At 48.4% G+C, this 15,543-nt stretch overlaps 1 protein-coding gene across 3 annotated transcripts in view; it reads left to right on the top strand.

The window, feature by feature from the left end:
• Positions 1 to 15,103, top strand: part of LOC138303618 (C-type lectin domain family 2 member B-like) — a 264,075-nt gene extending 248,972 nt beyond the window's left edge. For all 3 annotated transcript variants that reach the window (XR_011205427.1, XM_069242911.1, XM_069242910.1), the window contains one exon: positions 14,893 to 15,103. The gene's annotated coding sequence lies outside the window, so the exon portion shown is untranslated. The remainder of the gene's footprint in view (positions 1 to 14,892) is intronic.
• Positions 15,104 to 15,543: the final 440 nt, after the last annotated feature.

Below are 15,543 nucleotides of genomic sequence, written 5' to 3'. Positions count from 1 at the left end.
ATACAATTGGTCAAGATGTGCTCTCTCATGATCAGATTGTATAACCCCTCATAAGTATTTACTTTGTTGCCAATAATCCAGCCCTCTAGTGCCTTTAGTGAGGTGTCTACAAAGTCAACCCAAGACTGGGTACTGACCTTCTGGGTGTCCCTGAACTTCATTCTATATTGCTCTGGGGTCAGACCAAACTTCTTGGCTAAGCACCTTTTCATACTAGGGTATGAATCTGCCTCCTCCCCCCTTAAGGTCAGAAGCCTATCCCTCCCTGAGTTGGGGACCAACTCCCACAAAAGGGAACCCCAGTATTGAGGCCTAACCCTTCTCATTTGGAGTGCCCTCTCAAAGGCCTCCAGCCACTTATCTATGTCATCCCCCTCTACATAAGCAGGGACCACCCCCTTGGGTAATCTGGGGCAAACTCCCCCACCCATGGACACCTCAGCTTCTTTATCGCTGCTTCCATCTCTTTTTTCTTTGTATGCCCACTTTTTCTTCTCTAGGGCCAGCTTCTCTGCTTCCAAAGCTATGTAGGCTAGCTGGGCTTCCAGCTCTCTTTCCCTGATGGATGGGTTCTCTCCTCCTGAAAGGACCCTCTTCCTACCACTAGCTTTGGGTCTGCCCCTAGTGACTGTATCCATTGAGGACCGTTCCTCCTCTTCCTCACTTGGGGTCTGATGCCTTCCCTCCCCTGAGTGGTTAGAGTTAGCATCTTCCTCTTTTTCTTCCTCCTCTGGAGCTTCCTCTGTCTCTACCTCTTGGGCCTCAGCCCATGCTGTCAGGGATTTAATCAGGATTTGCTTCCTGAGATCAGGGGTTGCAGGCAACCCCCTCTCAATACACAACCCCCTAAGCTGGACTACTGTCAGTGTGGGTAGGCTAGCCAGATCAAGCTCCATGGTTCCCTAGTTTTGTGTCAACAAAAACTTTTTGCAAAAATTGGAAACAAGAATTTAGAAAAATTACAAAAATTCAATAATTGAAATTAATCCAAATTAATTTTTAAAAAAAATGTAAAATTAAAAATTAAATTTTTTTTTGCACTAGGACAATTTAAAGGATTTTTAATTTGTTTTATCTAAAACTGTAACGTGATATTGAACACAAGTACAGGATCCCGTCGCTGCTTCCAATTATGTTGGAAAATGGGTTATTGGTAGGGCAGGTAGATACCTACACCTAGCAACAAGCCACAAACCTCCACAAAAGTACAGTTAGGTCTCAGTAAATTAATCCCAGCTCTACCCTTGGTAGCTTGGCATCGAGCGTCAAGGCTTAACTTAGGAGACAAAGTGTAAAGCATTCAAATATCACACAACAGTAATTAAATAAAACACAGGAAACAGTTTAAAAATCCAAAACCAATTTATAAACATAGCTTATATTTTTATCTTTAAAATGACACAAAAACTATTAAAATCGGTTCAGGGGAACTGGAGATATGAATTTTTAAAGTATTATTATTTTCTAGCGCATAGAAACAAAAAGCGCCAATCGGGTCATCTGGTTGCACCAGGACCGGGACAAAGTCAAACTTTCAGGCCGACCGCGATGGAGCCCTGCTCGGCTACAGGTCGCGGGAAGCCTCGGTTAAAAAGTTACCTTCTGACTTAGTCTTTATTTTGAAGTTTTTCTTCACCGGGACGAACCTGCCAGTTGGATCCGACCTCCTGGAGCCCTTGTCCGGATACGCGAAGTCGGTTTCCTCGGTGGTGATTTCTACCTTCGGACTTAGTCGTTTTTTCGAGATGAAAATCCTTCGACCGGGGTAAACCTGGATCTTGATCCGACGTCCGTGGAGCCCTTCTCGGATACGATGGCTGGAAGGTCCCGGTCAACTTTTTACGTTCGGACTTAGTCTATTTTTTGGATGTTTTTCTTTACCGGGACGAACCACGAAGTCAGGCCGGGTCGCGGTTGAGGCAAGCCGGCTAGAATTTCCGCGTCGGGTCGGTCACTTTATGGAGCTTTTTTCCAAAATTTCTCCAATCTTTTCCAAACTTCTGGGGCTTCACCCAGATGTTCTTTTAAGGTTCTTTTGGGGTCCACAGCTCACCCCAAGGGTCCAGAAGTTCTGTGATGGTCCTTGGGAAGTGCGGACTTCAACTCCCAGAATGCACCTGGCGCAAACTCCTTTTTGGCCACTGGACAGTGGTCAGCTGGTCACTTTTTCAGGAGTTGGTGCAGGGGACTCTGGTTAGCAATTTTTCACCTGTAGCAAACAGGGAGTCCCTCCTTGAACCAGTGGAAGCCAGGCAAAGTCCTTCTTGTGGTGAAGCCCAAGTGTGCAGCTGGTGCAGTCTTTCTGAGTGCAGGGTCCAGGTGCAGGCCAGGGGTCCAGCAGGGCAGTCCTTCTTCTCCTTGTAGTTCTTTCTTCTTGAAATTTGGTGGGGATCTGAGGCGTGGGTGCAGGTCTGCCAGTTTTATCCTTGCTCCTGGGTGAAAAGCAGGGGGGGCCTGGTCCTCCAATCAGGGACAGGGTCGTCCCCCTGTGATGACCACTTCCTGGGAAGTGTGGCAAAAATCCATCCCAGAAGGCAATAGTCTCTAGAAATCCAAAATGGATGAATCTGATTTTTGGAGGAGAGATCTGGCTGAGCCCACCCACTGGTGTGGCTAAAAATCATAAACACACCCCTCTCCTGCCCTCTCCTAATCTAATCAAGGGGGCACCTAGCTGTCTGGGGTTGCAGGATGTGGGGGTGTTGCTGGGTGCTCCAGATGTCCTTCTCTGCCTTTGAAGACCAGTTTGGCAGCCCTCCCCCTTCCTGCCTCACCATCTGCTGAGGGGAGATTCTCTCCCCCAAGCACATTCCTTTGTGTGAAGTCAGGCCACTTCACACCTCATTAAAGTAGCCTGGCAGAAGCTGCTGCAGGCTGGCCAATCAGAGCACAGCAGCAAAAACAATGCAGAGCTGAAATTGGCAACTTTTTAGGTAAAGTCTAAACTTTTTACCTGCACTAGTTATATTAAATCCAACAACTGGAAGTTGTGGGATTTATTATAACAATCAATTTGATACCAAATTCTTGGTATGTAACACTTAAGGAGACTTTAAAATTTTAAATAAAGTCTGCCCATTCTAGCCTATGAAGGCCATTTACTTCAATGAGGGAAAAACGAATTTGGCTGTTTTTACCTCACCAGGGCTTATAAATCTATTTTTATAAAGTCCCTGCTTATAGTTACATGGCACCCAGCCCTAGGGGCACATAGGGCACACCTTAGGGGTGACTTATATGTAAAAATAAGGTAGTTTAAGACTTTGGAAGTACCTTTAATTCCAAAGTCGAATTTGCATATAACTTTAATTTAAAAGCAGCCAGCAAGGCAGGCTTGCTTTTAAAATGACACTGGGCACCTCAGCAATGCACCTAGGTGTGCACCACCTATGCTGTGGTCCCTAAACCTACATGCCCTACCATATACTAGGGACTTATAGGTAGGTTTACTTAGCCAATTATAATTAGCCTAATTTGCATATCCATTTTACACAGAGCACAGGCCCTGGGACTGGTTAGCAGTACCCAGGGCACCATCAGAGTCAGGAAAACACCAGCATAAAGTGGAAAATGGGGGCAAAAAGTTATGGGGCCTATGCAATCAGCCCCAGTTTCTCACAATTAGCACTTGGAGTTCCTTCCTGTCCTTGATATTTGTCAGATAGCAACGTGGGCATCTCTGCACACATTTTAAAAGCATTACTCTCTGGACAGTCAGGTCCTCAGAGACGGCTGCTTTGTTCATTCGGTCCTGCAGGACTTTCTAGTATGAGCTTAGGTTCTCAGCCCACCTCAGTGGATGGTATTTCTGGGGTATCTATTCTAAGAAAAGAATCTGCAACTAGAAGTCTCTATCAGAGGAACTAGTTACATACCTTCGATAACAATTTATCTGGTAGACATTCTAGTTGCAGATTCCTTACCAACCCACCCATCCTCCCTGCTTGCGAACTGATTTCATTGGACAGGCATAACCATTTCAGGGCCTTACTTTTAGATCATCATTCTAGGTGTTCTTCATGGCTCCCCGCTTTGGCGTCAAAGTTGTGAAAAGAAACTGACGTCAATACGCCCAGGTGGCACCTATATACGACCCCTACGTCATCACGGCGCCACTTGACTGCGCGCAAGGGTACTGCTATAATAATCTCTGGATCCAGTCTGACGCCTGGGAAAAAATCTAAGGTAAGGAATTTACAATTAGAATATGTCTCTACCAGATACATTATTACCAAAGGTAAGTAACTTGTTTGTTATTCTGAAAGTTTATTATCATGTCAATGGAAAATGTTTGAAAATGACAGTGCACAACCATATCACTTTTTAGCAATATATTTTTTTTAAAGTGAGATCCTTAGCATGAATTAATAAATATTTCTGCCCCCACCCTGATGACAATGATATTAGTGAACTAAGAGGCAAGTCAGGGGTCATGTTTAGCCTAACGTGGGCTAGATTTGTAATATGCATGAAGCAAACGTATAGCCTATTAAATCTAAAAGGGTTTTTTTGTACAGCGGAAATGCTGAACTTTCATATTTGAAGGTGCTCTCACATATGATAATGAAAATGACAGCTAAATAAAATATTGCCTAGGATCACACAACGTAACAGTGTGAGGATCAAGTATATTACAGATAGGTCAAGTAGATTTTTCGGTTTACTAGATCTGTAAGGCGGATAAGATTTTTATGAATTTTTGATGCATGTGAAGGTTTGCAAGCGCATGTCAACAGATCTCAAGGTGCGACCCCTGCGTTGGCACGAAGAGTTCTGTTACTGGATCTCTGCCAGTTAGCAGCGTCGGCTTCCTGCACACGTTTATCAGACACTACTGACTGGTAGGCCAGGTCCGTAAGGATGAGAATTTTGCCCCTTTGGCCCATCAGGACTTCCTCCTTTGAAATTGGTCTGCAAACACACCACCGGAGATGGTATTGCTTGGGTATCGATTCTAAGGTTAGGTGTCTGCGGCTAGCATGATCCTCACCTCTGGTCCTGACACAGAATATAACATTTCCCAGCTTTGGTAACATAAAGTTTAAATTTTATTAACAGCTTCGCTGCCAGGCCTTTCCCCCTCAGGTGCCAAGCCTTTTTTTGGCTATTCGGGGCAGTTTGCGCTTAGGCTTTCATTACTTTTTGTCCACATAAGCTACCCATGCCAAATTTGCACCCCCCCCTCACCCCAAAACATCCTAGGGATTCGAGAGGTACCCAGAGTTTGTGGGTTCCCCTGGAGGAGAACAAGAAATTAGCCAAAATCCAGCAAAATTTCATTTTTTTCAAAACAAATTGTGAAAAAGGGCTGCAGAAGACGGCTTGTGTTTTTTCCCTGAGAATGGCATCAACAAAGGGTTTGCAGTGCTAAATTCACCATCTTCTCAGCTTTCAGGAACAGGCAGACTTGAATCTGAAAACCATGTTTTTCAAACACAAGTTTGACATTTTACTGCCACATACCCCAATTTTACTTTTTTTTCATGCTTTGGCCTCCTTCCAGTTAGTGAAAGAAATGGGTGTGAAACCAATGCTGGACCCTGGAAAGCTAAACATTTCTGAAAAGTAGACACAATTCTGAATTCACCAATGGGTTTTTTGTGTAGCTCCTACAAGGTTTTCCCACAGAAAATAACAGCTGAAATAAGAAATATTGAAATTGAGGTGAAAAACACAGCCATTTCTCTCCACGTTTTACTCTGTTACTTTTCCCTGCAATGTCAGATTTTTTTAAAGCAATATACTGTTACCTCTGCTGGACTCTTCTGGTTGCGGGTGTATATATAGGGCTTGTGGGTTCATTAAGGACCCTAGGTAACCAGATCCAATAAATGAGCTGCACTTTGTAATGGTTTTTCATTCTATTCCGAGTATACAGCAATTCATTTGGTGAAATATAAAGAGTGACAAATAGGTATCAAAGAAACCTTTGTATTTCCAAAATGGGCACAAGATAAGGTGTTGAGAAGCAGTGGTTACTTTCACATCTCTGAATTCCGGGGTCCCATACTAGCACGCGATTACAGGGCATTTCTCTAACAGACGTCTTTTTTACACACTGTCTTGCATTTCGAAGTAAAAAATGTAAAGAAATACAAGGAGAAATAACACATGTTCTGCTATTCTGTGTTCCCACAAGTCTCCCAATAAAAATAATACCTCACTTGTGTGCGTAGTCCTAAAACACGGCAGGAAATGCAACATGGACACATCACATTTTTACATTGAAATCTGACGTGTTTTTTGGAAAGTGCCTAGCTGTGGATTTTGATATCTAGCTCAGCCGGCACCTAGGGATACCTACATTTTTTTGAAAACTAGACACCTAGGGGAATCCAAGATGGGGTGACTTGTGGGGCTCTCCCCAAGTTTTGTTACCCAGAATCCTTTGCAAAATTCAAAATTTGGCCCAAAAAAAAGAAAATACTCACATTTTGGTGACTGAAAGTTCTGGAATCTGAGAGGAGACACAAATGTCCTTCCACCCGGTGTTCCCCCAAGTCTCCAATAAGAATGATACCTCACTTGCGTGGGTAGGCCTATTGCTCGCGACAGGAAATGCCCCAAAACACAACATGGACACATCACATTTTCTCAACAAAAAAAAACAGAGCTGTTTTTTGCAAAGTGCCAAGCTGTGTATTTTGGCCTCTAGCTCAGCCGGCACCTAGGGAAACCTACCAAACCTGTGCATTTTTTTAGAAGTAGACATCTAGGAGAATCCAGGATGGGGTGAGTTGTAGGACTCTCACCAGGTTCTGTTACCCAGAATCCTTTACAAACCTCAATTTGGCCCAAAAATACTTTTTCCTCACATTTCGGTGACCAAGTTCTGGAATGTCAGAGGAGCCACAAATTTCCTTCCACCCAGCGGTCTCCCAAGTCTCCCGATAAAAATGGTACGTCACTTGTGTGGGTAGGCCTAGTGCACTCAGGAAATGCCCCAAAACTCTATCTGGACACATCAAAATGATCAAATACAAAACTGCCTGTTTTTGTGCCCAGGGGGTACCTGCGTTTTTGGTCCTGGGCTTAGCAGCCATACAGGGAAACCTACCAAATCCAGAAATTTCTGAAAACTAGACACCCGAAGGAGTCCAGGGAGGTGTGACTTGCGTGGGTCCCCCAGTGTTTCCTTACCCAGAATCCTCAGCAAACCTCAAATTTAGCTAAAAAAAATGAAATTTTTCACACATTTGTGTGGGATCACCGCACCAGGACCAATTTCTTACCACCCAGCGTTCCCCCTCCATAAAAATGATGACTCACTTGTGTAGAGGTGGGCCAGGTGCCTGTGACAGGGAAGAGCCAAAAATATGTTAAAATTGAGGGAAAACCAAGCGGCTCCAAAAGTGTAGGCTTTTAGGCTGACACGTGGGGCAGAATTTTTATTGGTATAGATGAGACAATGCTGGGTGGTCATTTTGTGTATTCCTGCAGATTCCGGAAGGTTCCCTCATAAAAATGGGGAAATATGTGTGATTTCCAACAAAGTTGGCGGTTTAAAGGGTGTTGTGGGTTAGAAAATAGTGCGGAACGCATGTGAAGGACACTACCCTGCACTCACCCAGATGTTTACTTTTGAAATGTGTCTAGGTCTTGTGGATTTTTTTACATGGCAGCATCCCACAGTCCTAAAAGTGCAGCCCTCTCCCTTCCAAGTGGTACGATTTTGAGAGTTAGCCAAGCTCTCATGGCCCAAATGTAAAACCAAAACACCAAATAATCAAATGTCCTCTTGCTTGCCGTGGCTTACGGTGTTTTAGTGTGCAGGGTAAGAGCTGAAAGTCTGTTACCCCCTTCAGTTGAGGTGGGGGCATAACCATGCCCATACTGGTTGGTAGCCACCACCACACTTTCTTTTTTTTTTTTTATTAAATTCCATGGCAGCTAGTAGGTTTTCTGCCAAACCCCCTGCCATCCCATCCCCCCCATAATGGGTGTGGATTGAGGGTAATTGCCCCATCTGCCCACTGGTGGGCAGAACAACTTTGGACCCATTTATTTGGGGTGGGGGTACGGCCATACCCCCAACCTCTTTGTAAGGAAATGCCTCCTTGGCATGGTTACCCCCTGACTTTTTGCCTTTGCTGATGCTAAGTTATGACTTGAAAGTGTGCTGGGACCCTGCTAACCAGGCCCCAGCACCAGTGTTCTGTCCCTAAACTGTACCTTGTCTCCACAATTGGCACAGCCCTGGCACTCAGGTAAGTCCCTTGTAACTGCTACCCCTGGTACCAAGGGCCCTGATGCCAGGGAAGGTCTCTAAGGGCTGCAGCATGTATTATGCCACCCTAGGGACCCCTCACTCGGCACATGCACACTGCTTCACAGCTTGTGTGTGGTGGTGGGGAGAAAAAGACTAAGGGGGTCATTCTGACCCCGGCGGTCATAGACCGCCGGGGCCAGGGTCGGCGGGAGCACCGCCGACAGACCGGCGGTGCCCCGCAGGGCATTCTGACCGCGGCGGTTCGGCCGCGGTCAGACAAGGAAAACCGGCGGTCTCCTGCCGGTTTTCCGCTGCCCTTGAGAATCCTCCATGGCGGCGGAGCGCGCTCCGCCGCCATGGGGATTCTGACACCCCCTACCGCCATCCTGTTCCTGGCGGGTCTCCCGCCAGGAAAAGGATGGCGGTAGGGGGTGCCGCGGGGCCCCTGGGGGCCCCTGCAGTGCCCATGCCAATGGCATGGGCACTGCAGGGGCCCCCGTAAGAGGGCCCCACTTTGTATATCAGTTTCTGCTTTGCAGACACTGAAATACGCGACGGGTGCAACTGCACCCGTCGCACCTTCCCACTACGCCGGCTCAATTCTGAGCCGGCGTCCTCGTGGGAAGGTTGATTTGCCCTGGGCTGGCGGGCGGCCTTTTGGCGGTCGCCCGCCAGCCCAGGGCAAATCCCAAAATACCCTCAGCGGTCTTACGACCGCGGAGCGGTATTTTGGTGGGGGAAGTCTGATGGGCGGCCTCCGCCACCCGCCGGACTTAGAATCACCCCCTAAGTCTACATGGCCCTCCCTTCAGAGTGCCATGCCAACCTCACACTGCCTGTGGCATAGGTAAGTCACCTCTCTAGCAGGCCTTACAGCCCTAAGGCAGGGTGCACTATACCACAGGGGAGGGCATAGGTGCATGAGCACTATGCCCCTACAGTGTCTAAGCAAAACCTTAGACATTGTAAGTGCAGGGTAGCCATAACTGTATATGGTCTGGGAGTCTGTCAAACACAAACTCCACAGCACCATAATGGCTACACTAAAAACTGGGAAGTTTGGTGTCAAACTTCTCAGCACAATAAATGCACACTGATGACAGTGTGCAATTTATTGTAAAATACACCCAGAGGGCATCTTAGAGATGCCCCCTGAAAACATACCCGACTTCCAGCGTAGGCTGGCTAGTTGCTGCCAGTCTGCCACACACCAGACATGTTGCTGGCCACATGGGGAGAGTGCCTTTGTCACTCTGTGGCCAGGAACAAAACCTGTACTGGGTGGAGGTGCTTCTCACCTCCCCCCTGCAGGAACTGTAACACCTGGCGGTGAGCCTCAAAGGCTCGCCCCCTTTGTTACAGCACCACAGGGCATCCCAGCTAGTGGAGATGCCCGCCCCTCTGGCCACTGCCCCCACTTTTGGCGGCAAGGCTGGAGGAGATAATTAGGAAAACAAGGAGGAGTCACCCACCAGTCAGGACAGCCCCTAAGGTGTCCTGAGCTGAAGTGACTCTTACTTTTAGAAATCCTCCATCTTGTGGATGTGGAGGATTCCCCCAATAGGATTAGGGATGTGCCCCCCTCCCCACAGGGAGGAGGCAGAAAGAGGGTGTAGCCACCCTCAAGGACAGTAGCCATTGGCTACTTCCCACCCAGACCTAAACACACCCCTAAATTCAGTATTTAGGGGTTCCCCAGAACCTAGGAAACTAGATTCCTGCAACCTTAAACAGAAGGACTGCTGACCTGAAGCCCTGCAGTGAAGACGGAGATGACAACTGCTTTGGCCCCAGCCCTACCAGCCTGTCTCCCAACTTCAAAGAAAACTGCAACAGTGACGCATCCAACAGGGACCAGCGACCTCTGAAGCCTCAGAGGACTGTCCTGCAACCAAGGACCAAGAAACTCCAGTGAACAGCGGCCCTGTTCAACAATCTGCAACTTTCTTGCAACAAAGAAACAACTTTAAAGACTCCACGTTTCCCGCCGGAAGCGTGAGACTTTCCACTCTGCACCCGACGCCCCCGGCTCGACCTGCGGGAAACCAACACTACAGAGAGGACTCCGTGGCAACTGCGAGCCCGTGAGAAGCCAGAGACGACCCCTCTAAGCCCCCACAGTGATGCCTGCCCTCGGCTTCGGTGGGGCCTATTCGCCAGAGGTCGGATACAGACCCCTTATCCTATGGGTACGAATACGGGGAGAAATTGGAAGAGTCCCTGGATCCTTATGAATACCAGGATGACCCTGCTATGGACTGGGCACAGGATTTGGTAAAGCCAGTGGTCTGGATACTTCTGACGCTGGCATGCTTTCTCCTCCTACTGTGGCTTCGGCGGAGGGAGCGACTTACAGTATGTTGGTCAGTAGGGCAGCTGAGCTCCTCGGCCTTGAGCTACCTACTGTGGAAGCAGGTCTAATTTCCTGACAGAGGTGCTTCAGCCTGGGGCTTCTACTTCATAAGCCCTTCTCCCATTCAATGAGGCCCTCACTGATGTCCTTTTGGGTACATGGTCCAAACCCAAAACAGGGGATCCTGTGAACAGGACTATTGCTTGCCGCCATCGGCCCGCACCAAACGACCCAAAATTCCTGTCCCAACACCCCACGCCTGAGAGTCTTGTTATCCAGGCTTCCTCTACTTCAGGCGCATTCCCTTCCGCACCTCCGGATAGGGAATCCAAAAGGCTGGAACAATTTGGCAAGAAGTTGTTTTCTTCCTCCAGCCTCGCACTGCGGTCTGTGAACACCGCTTTTCTTTTGGGCTGTTATACCCACTCCCTGTGGGATATGGTTGCGCAAGTCCTGCCACAGATACCGGAGGAGGCCCGTGCTTTCGTCTCCCAAGCAGTGAAAGATGGGAGAGACACGGCAAATTTCACTATCAGTTGTGGGCTGGATACGACTGACTCTCTGGGCAGATCAGTTGCAACGACAGTGGCCTTACGGCACCACGCCTGGTTTCCCACTTCTGGCTTCTTGGTAGATGTCCACCAGTCACTCATGGACATGCCCTTTGATGGCACCCATCTCTTCGGAGACAAAGCAGGCTCGCCCTTAGAGAGATTCAAGGATTCCCGGGCTACGGCTCGGTCCCTTGGTCTTTCCACAGTACGCTTTTTGTCCCTTTCGTGGACATGGAAGGGCCGTCCTGTGACGTCCTCAACCAAGCCACCATGCCACGCACGCTGACCAGCCTATGCGTGGCCGAGGACGCGTAATCCCGCGTGGCCGTGGGACAGGGAACCAGAGGTCTGTCCAGTCCACCTCTGCCCCCACTGCAGTCTCCAAACCCTCCTAGTCCGTCCCCCTCACTCCGACCCAGTTGGTGTCAGTATCCGCCATCACCTTCCCCACTAGGAACTTATCACCACGGACGGGTGGGTTTTGCAGATCATTCGAAAGGGCTACTCTCTCCCTTTTGAATCTGCACTTCCACACATGCCGCCATCCTTCCATCGTCTTCCGGAGGATCATTTGGTGCTTTTCCACCAGGAAGTCATGGCTTTCTTAGCCAAGGGAGCCATAGAATGGGTCCCTGTGCCAGAAGTAGGTTGTGGTTGTTATCCCCGCTACTTTCTAATACCAAAGAAGGACAAGGGCTTTTGTCCTATCCTAGACCTTCGGGACCTGAATTACTTCCTCAAGAAGGAGAAATTCAAAATGCTCACCCTGGCTCAGGTTCTGTCTGCCTTAGACCCAGGAGACTGGATGGTAGTGTTGGACTTGCAGGATGCTTATTTTCACATCCCCATCCTGCCTGCCCACCGACGTTACCTACGATTCGTGGTAGGTCACAAGCACTTTCAGTTTTTCCGTGCTCCCTTTCGGCCTTACCAGCACCCCTCAGGTGTTCAAGAAAGTGATGGCTGTGGTTGCAGCTCATCTGCGCAGGTTAGGGGTCTCAGTCTTCCCCTACATCGACAACTGGCTGTTGAAGGCGCCTTCGTTCAGACAGTCATCTTCCCACCTTCAGACTACGGCGAACCTCCTGCACAAGCTGGGCTTCACTATAAACGTGCCGAAGTCACACCTGATTCCAAGACATACAGGCTATGATTTTGATCTTTCAGCCTCTGTCTTGGGTTTCGGTGAGACTGACTCTGAGGCTGCTGGGCCTCATGGCCTCCTGCATCCTGCTAGTAACACATGCCAGATGGCATATGCGGACTCCACAGTGGGACCTGAAGTTCCAGCGGGCGCAGCATCAGGGAAATCTCTCCGACATAGTCCAAATCTCGGAGGGGACTGCAAAAGACCTGCAGTAGTGGCTTTTGAATCCAAATTGGGTGAACGGCAGAGCTCTCTCCCTTCCCCAACCAGATCTTCTGGGTTGAGTCGGCCACATGGGAGAGATTAGAAGCCTCTGGTCTCCGGCAGAGTCAGGCCTCCACATAAATATGCTGGAGATCCGGGTGATTAGGCTTGCGTTTGATAGCATTCCTTCCCTCTCTCAAAGGGAAAGTGGTGCAGGTGTTCACACACTACCACCATGTGGTACTCCAACAAAAAAGGCGGGTATGATCTTGGACCCTTTGCCAGGAGGCACTACGCCTCTGGACATGGCTGGAACATCAGGGCATTACCCTGGTGGTTCAACATCTGGTGGGCTCTCTCAACGCCAGAGCAGACTAACTCCACCACCAACGCACAATCGATCACAAATGGCGTCTCCATCCAGAGGTGACGCAAGGTCTCTTTCTCAAGTGGGGAGAGCCTTGGTTAGAGCTGTTCGCCTCCGCAGAGAACGCGTAATGTCAGCTGTTTTGCGCGTTGGAGTTTCCAAGGCGGCACGCGCTCAGACGCTTTTTGTCTCGAGTGGAGCTCCGGCCTCCTTTACGCCTTCCCGCCTATCCCTCTTTTGCCCAGAGTTCTCAAGAAAATCAAGTGCGACCGGGCCCAAGTTATGTTGGTGGCTCCGGACTGGGCTCGAAGAGTGTGATATCCAGAGCTATTGAGCATGTCCATCGATCCTCCACTCAGACTGCCTCAACGGGCAGATCTTCTGTCGCAGCAGCAGGGGACGGTTTTCCACCTGAACCTGTCCAACCTCCGCCTTCATATGTGGAGAATGAACTGCAACAGTTGACGGCATTTGCCCTTCCACCGAAGTCTGCAATGTTATCTTGGCAGCCAGGCGTCCATCGACTAAAACTGTATACGCCTGTGACATGGTGTATCAACAAATCTGTTGATCCCCTTTCTGCCCCTTTGGGCTTTCTAGTATGATCTTGGTTTGCAGCCCACCCCGAGGATGTAATTGCTTGGGTATCTATTCTAAGGTAAGGTATCTGCAACTAGAAGTCTATATCAGATGAACAAGTTCTTTACCTTTGTTAAAGAAATTTCTGGTAGAGACATATTCCAGTTGCAGATTCCTTACTGCCCACCCATCCTCCCCACTTGCGAACTGATTTCTAGGGACAGGGATTTCCCCCTTCAGGTCCTTAGCTCTGGCTCACCAATCTCAGGGGTGAGAGGCCGCCCGCCAGAGTTCCCCCCTCCAGAATACTGCACCGCGGTCGTAAGACCGCTGCGGTTATTCTGGTTTTTCCACTTGGCCGGCGGGCGACCGCCACAATGCAGCCCGCCAGCCCAGTGGAAAACAACCTTCCCACGAGGACGCCGGCTCAGAATTGAGCCGGAGGAGTGGGAAGGTGCGACGGGTGCAGTGGCACCCGTCGCGAATTTCAGTGTCTGCAAAGCAGACACTGAAATTCTTTGTGGGGCCCCCAGGGGCCCCACGACACCCCATACCGCCATCCTGTCCCTGGCGGCTCAGGATGGCGGTATGGGGTGTCAGAATCCCCATGGCGGCGCAGCGAGCTGCGCCGCCATGGAGGATTCTTATGGGCAGCGGAAAACCGGCGGGAGACCGCCGGTTTTCCACTTCTGACCGCGGCCAAACCGCCGCGGTCAGAATGCCCTGCGGGGCACTGCCAGCCTGTTGGCGGTGCTCCCGCCAACCCTGGCCCCGGTGGTCCATGACCGCCGGGGTCAGAATGACCCCTTCAGTGTTCTTAGCGGGTCTTCGCTCTGGCATGGAAAGTTGATAAAAGAAACTGACTTCACTGCACAAGGGCGGCGTCTATGTACTACTCCTGACGTCATCACGGCGACCATGATGCCTGCGGAGCCAACCGGCGCCACCCACCGTCACGCAAGGATATTGCTCGAAGAAAAATCTCAGAATCCAGTCTGACGCCTGTGGGAAAATTCTAAGGTAAGGAATCTGCAACTAGAATATGTCTCTACCAGATATTTTTTTGCCGAAGGTAAGTAACTTGTACTTTATGCCATTTGGGATCTTGCATAAGGGGTCGCTCCCCTTATCAATACAAATGTTAAAAAAACAAACCAAAAAAACAATTCCTGGTGTCTTGTGGCTTGTGCCACCCCCGCATTAAGTCCAGGAAAGGGGTTAAGGACATGAAGGCAAGGATTATCAACACCCGCTTTAGCAGGAGGCTTCTGCTGTCCCTGTGACAAAGTTGATACAGGATACAATTGGGGCTTTCCTATGGTATTAGTATGTAGTATGACTATTTTGCCATTATCAGGCTTTTGGAGACTGTATTCGAGATTTAAGATGACATTGCTATTTGATTCATTTGCTTGCCCGCCACTTGAACGTCATATTGGTTCTACATGGAATAGTTACAAGGTGTATTTTCTCTTCTAGGGAATGACAGTTCCAAACAGGAATGAACACGAAGGAACTGACCGTTTTAATCGCACAAAGAAAGAGGGGACAAACATGGACAATAGACTATGTTATGAATTTAGAGTTTGATTGGTTATGTGGAATACCCCTTCCCTATGATTCTGTCAAATGAAGTTTTTTCTGATTGTAAAGGCTACTGATTAATAAAGTAGACAAAGGAAATGCATAATCCATGGCTCCGATCTTGAGATTGAATCATAGTTAATAATTTCAATAATTATCAAAAATAAATGTGCTTTGCAAATGTGTCCCTCATTAGTGCGGGCCTATCTTTAGTATTTTTTACTGAAAGCTAACTACCCAACTGCATCTCCAATAACTTTTTTAACCAATTTGAATTGCATTTGTAATATCACAATCTTGAATACATTACATCTATGAAAGTTACATTATCATTAGTAAAATCAGTAATCCAGCTACATAGTCATTAATAAAATAGTATCACATCAGTATCAGCAGGAGTCCTTGGTCCAGTCCTTACAGACAGCAACACTGGAAATAACAAGTCATGTGTTGATGTTAACTCACATTATGCCATTACCGTAAGTGCTATTCAATCTTCCCATCTCAAGCAAGTACTGTAAACATTGAAAATCAACAGTGACATCC

The sequence above is a fragment of the Pleurodeles waltl genome, chromosome 7 (assembly GCF_031143425.1).
Source record: "Pleurodeles waltl isolate 20211129_DDA chromosome 7, aPleWal1.hap1.20221129, whole genome shotgun sequence".
Taxonomy (NCBI): domain Eukaryota; kingdom Metazoa; phylum Chordata; class Amphibia; order Caudata; family Salamandridae; genus Pleurodeles; species Pleurodeles waltl.
This window is presented reverse-complemented; position numbering and strand designations above follow the sequence as displayed.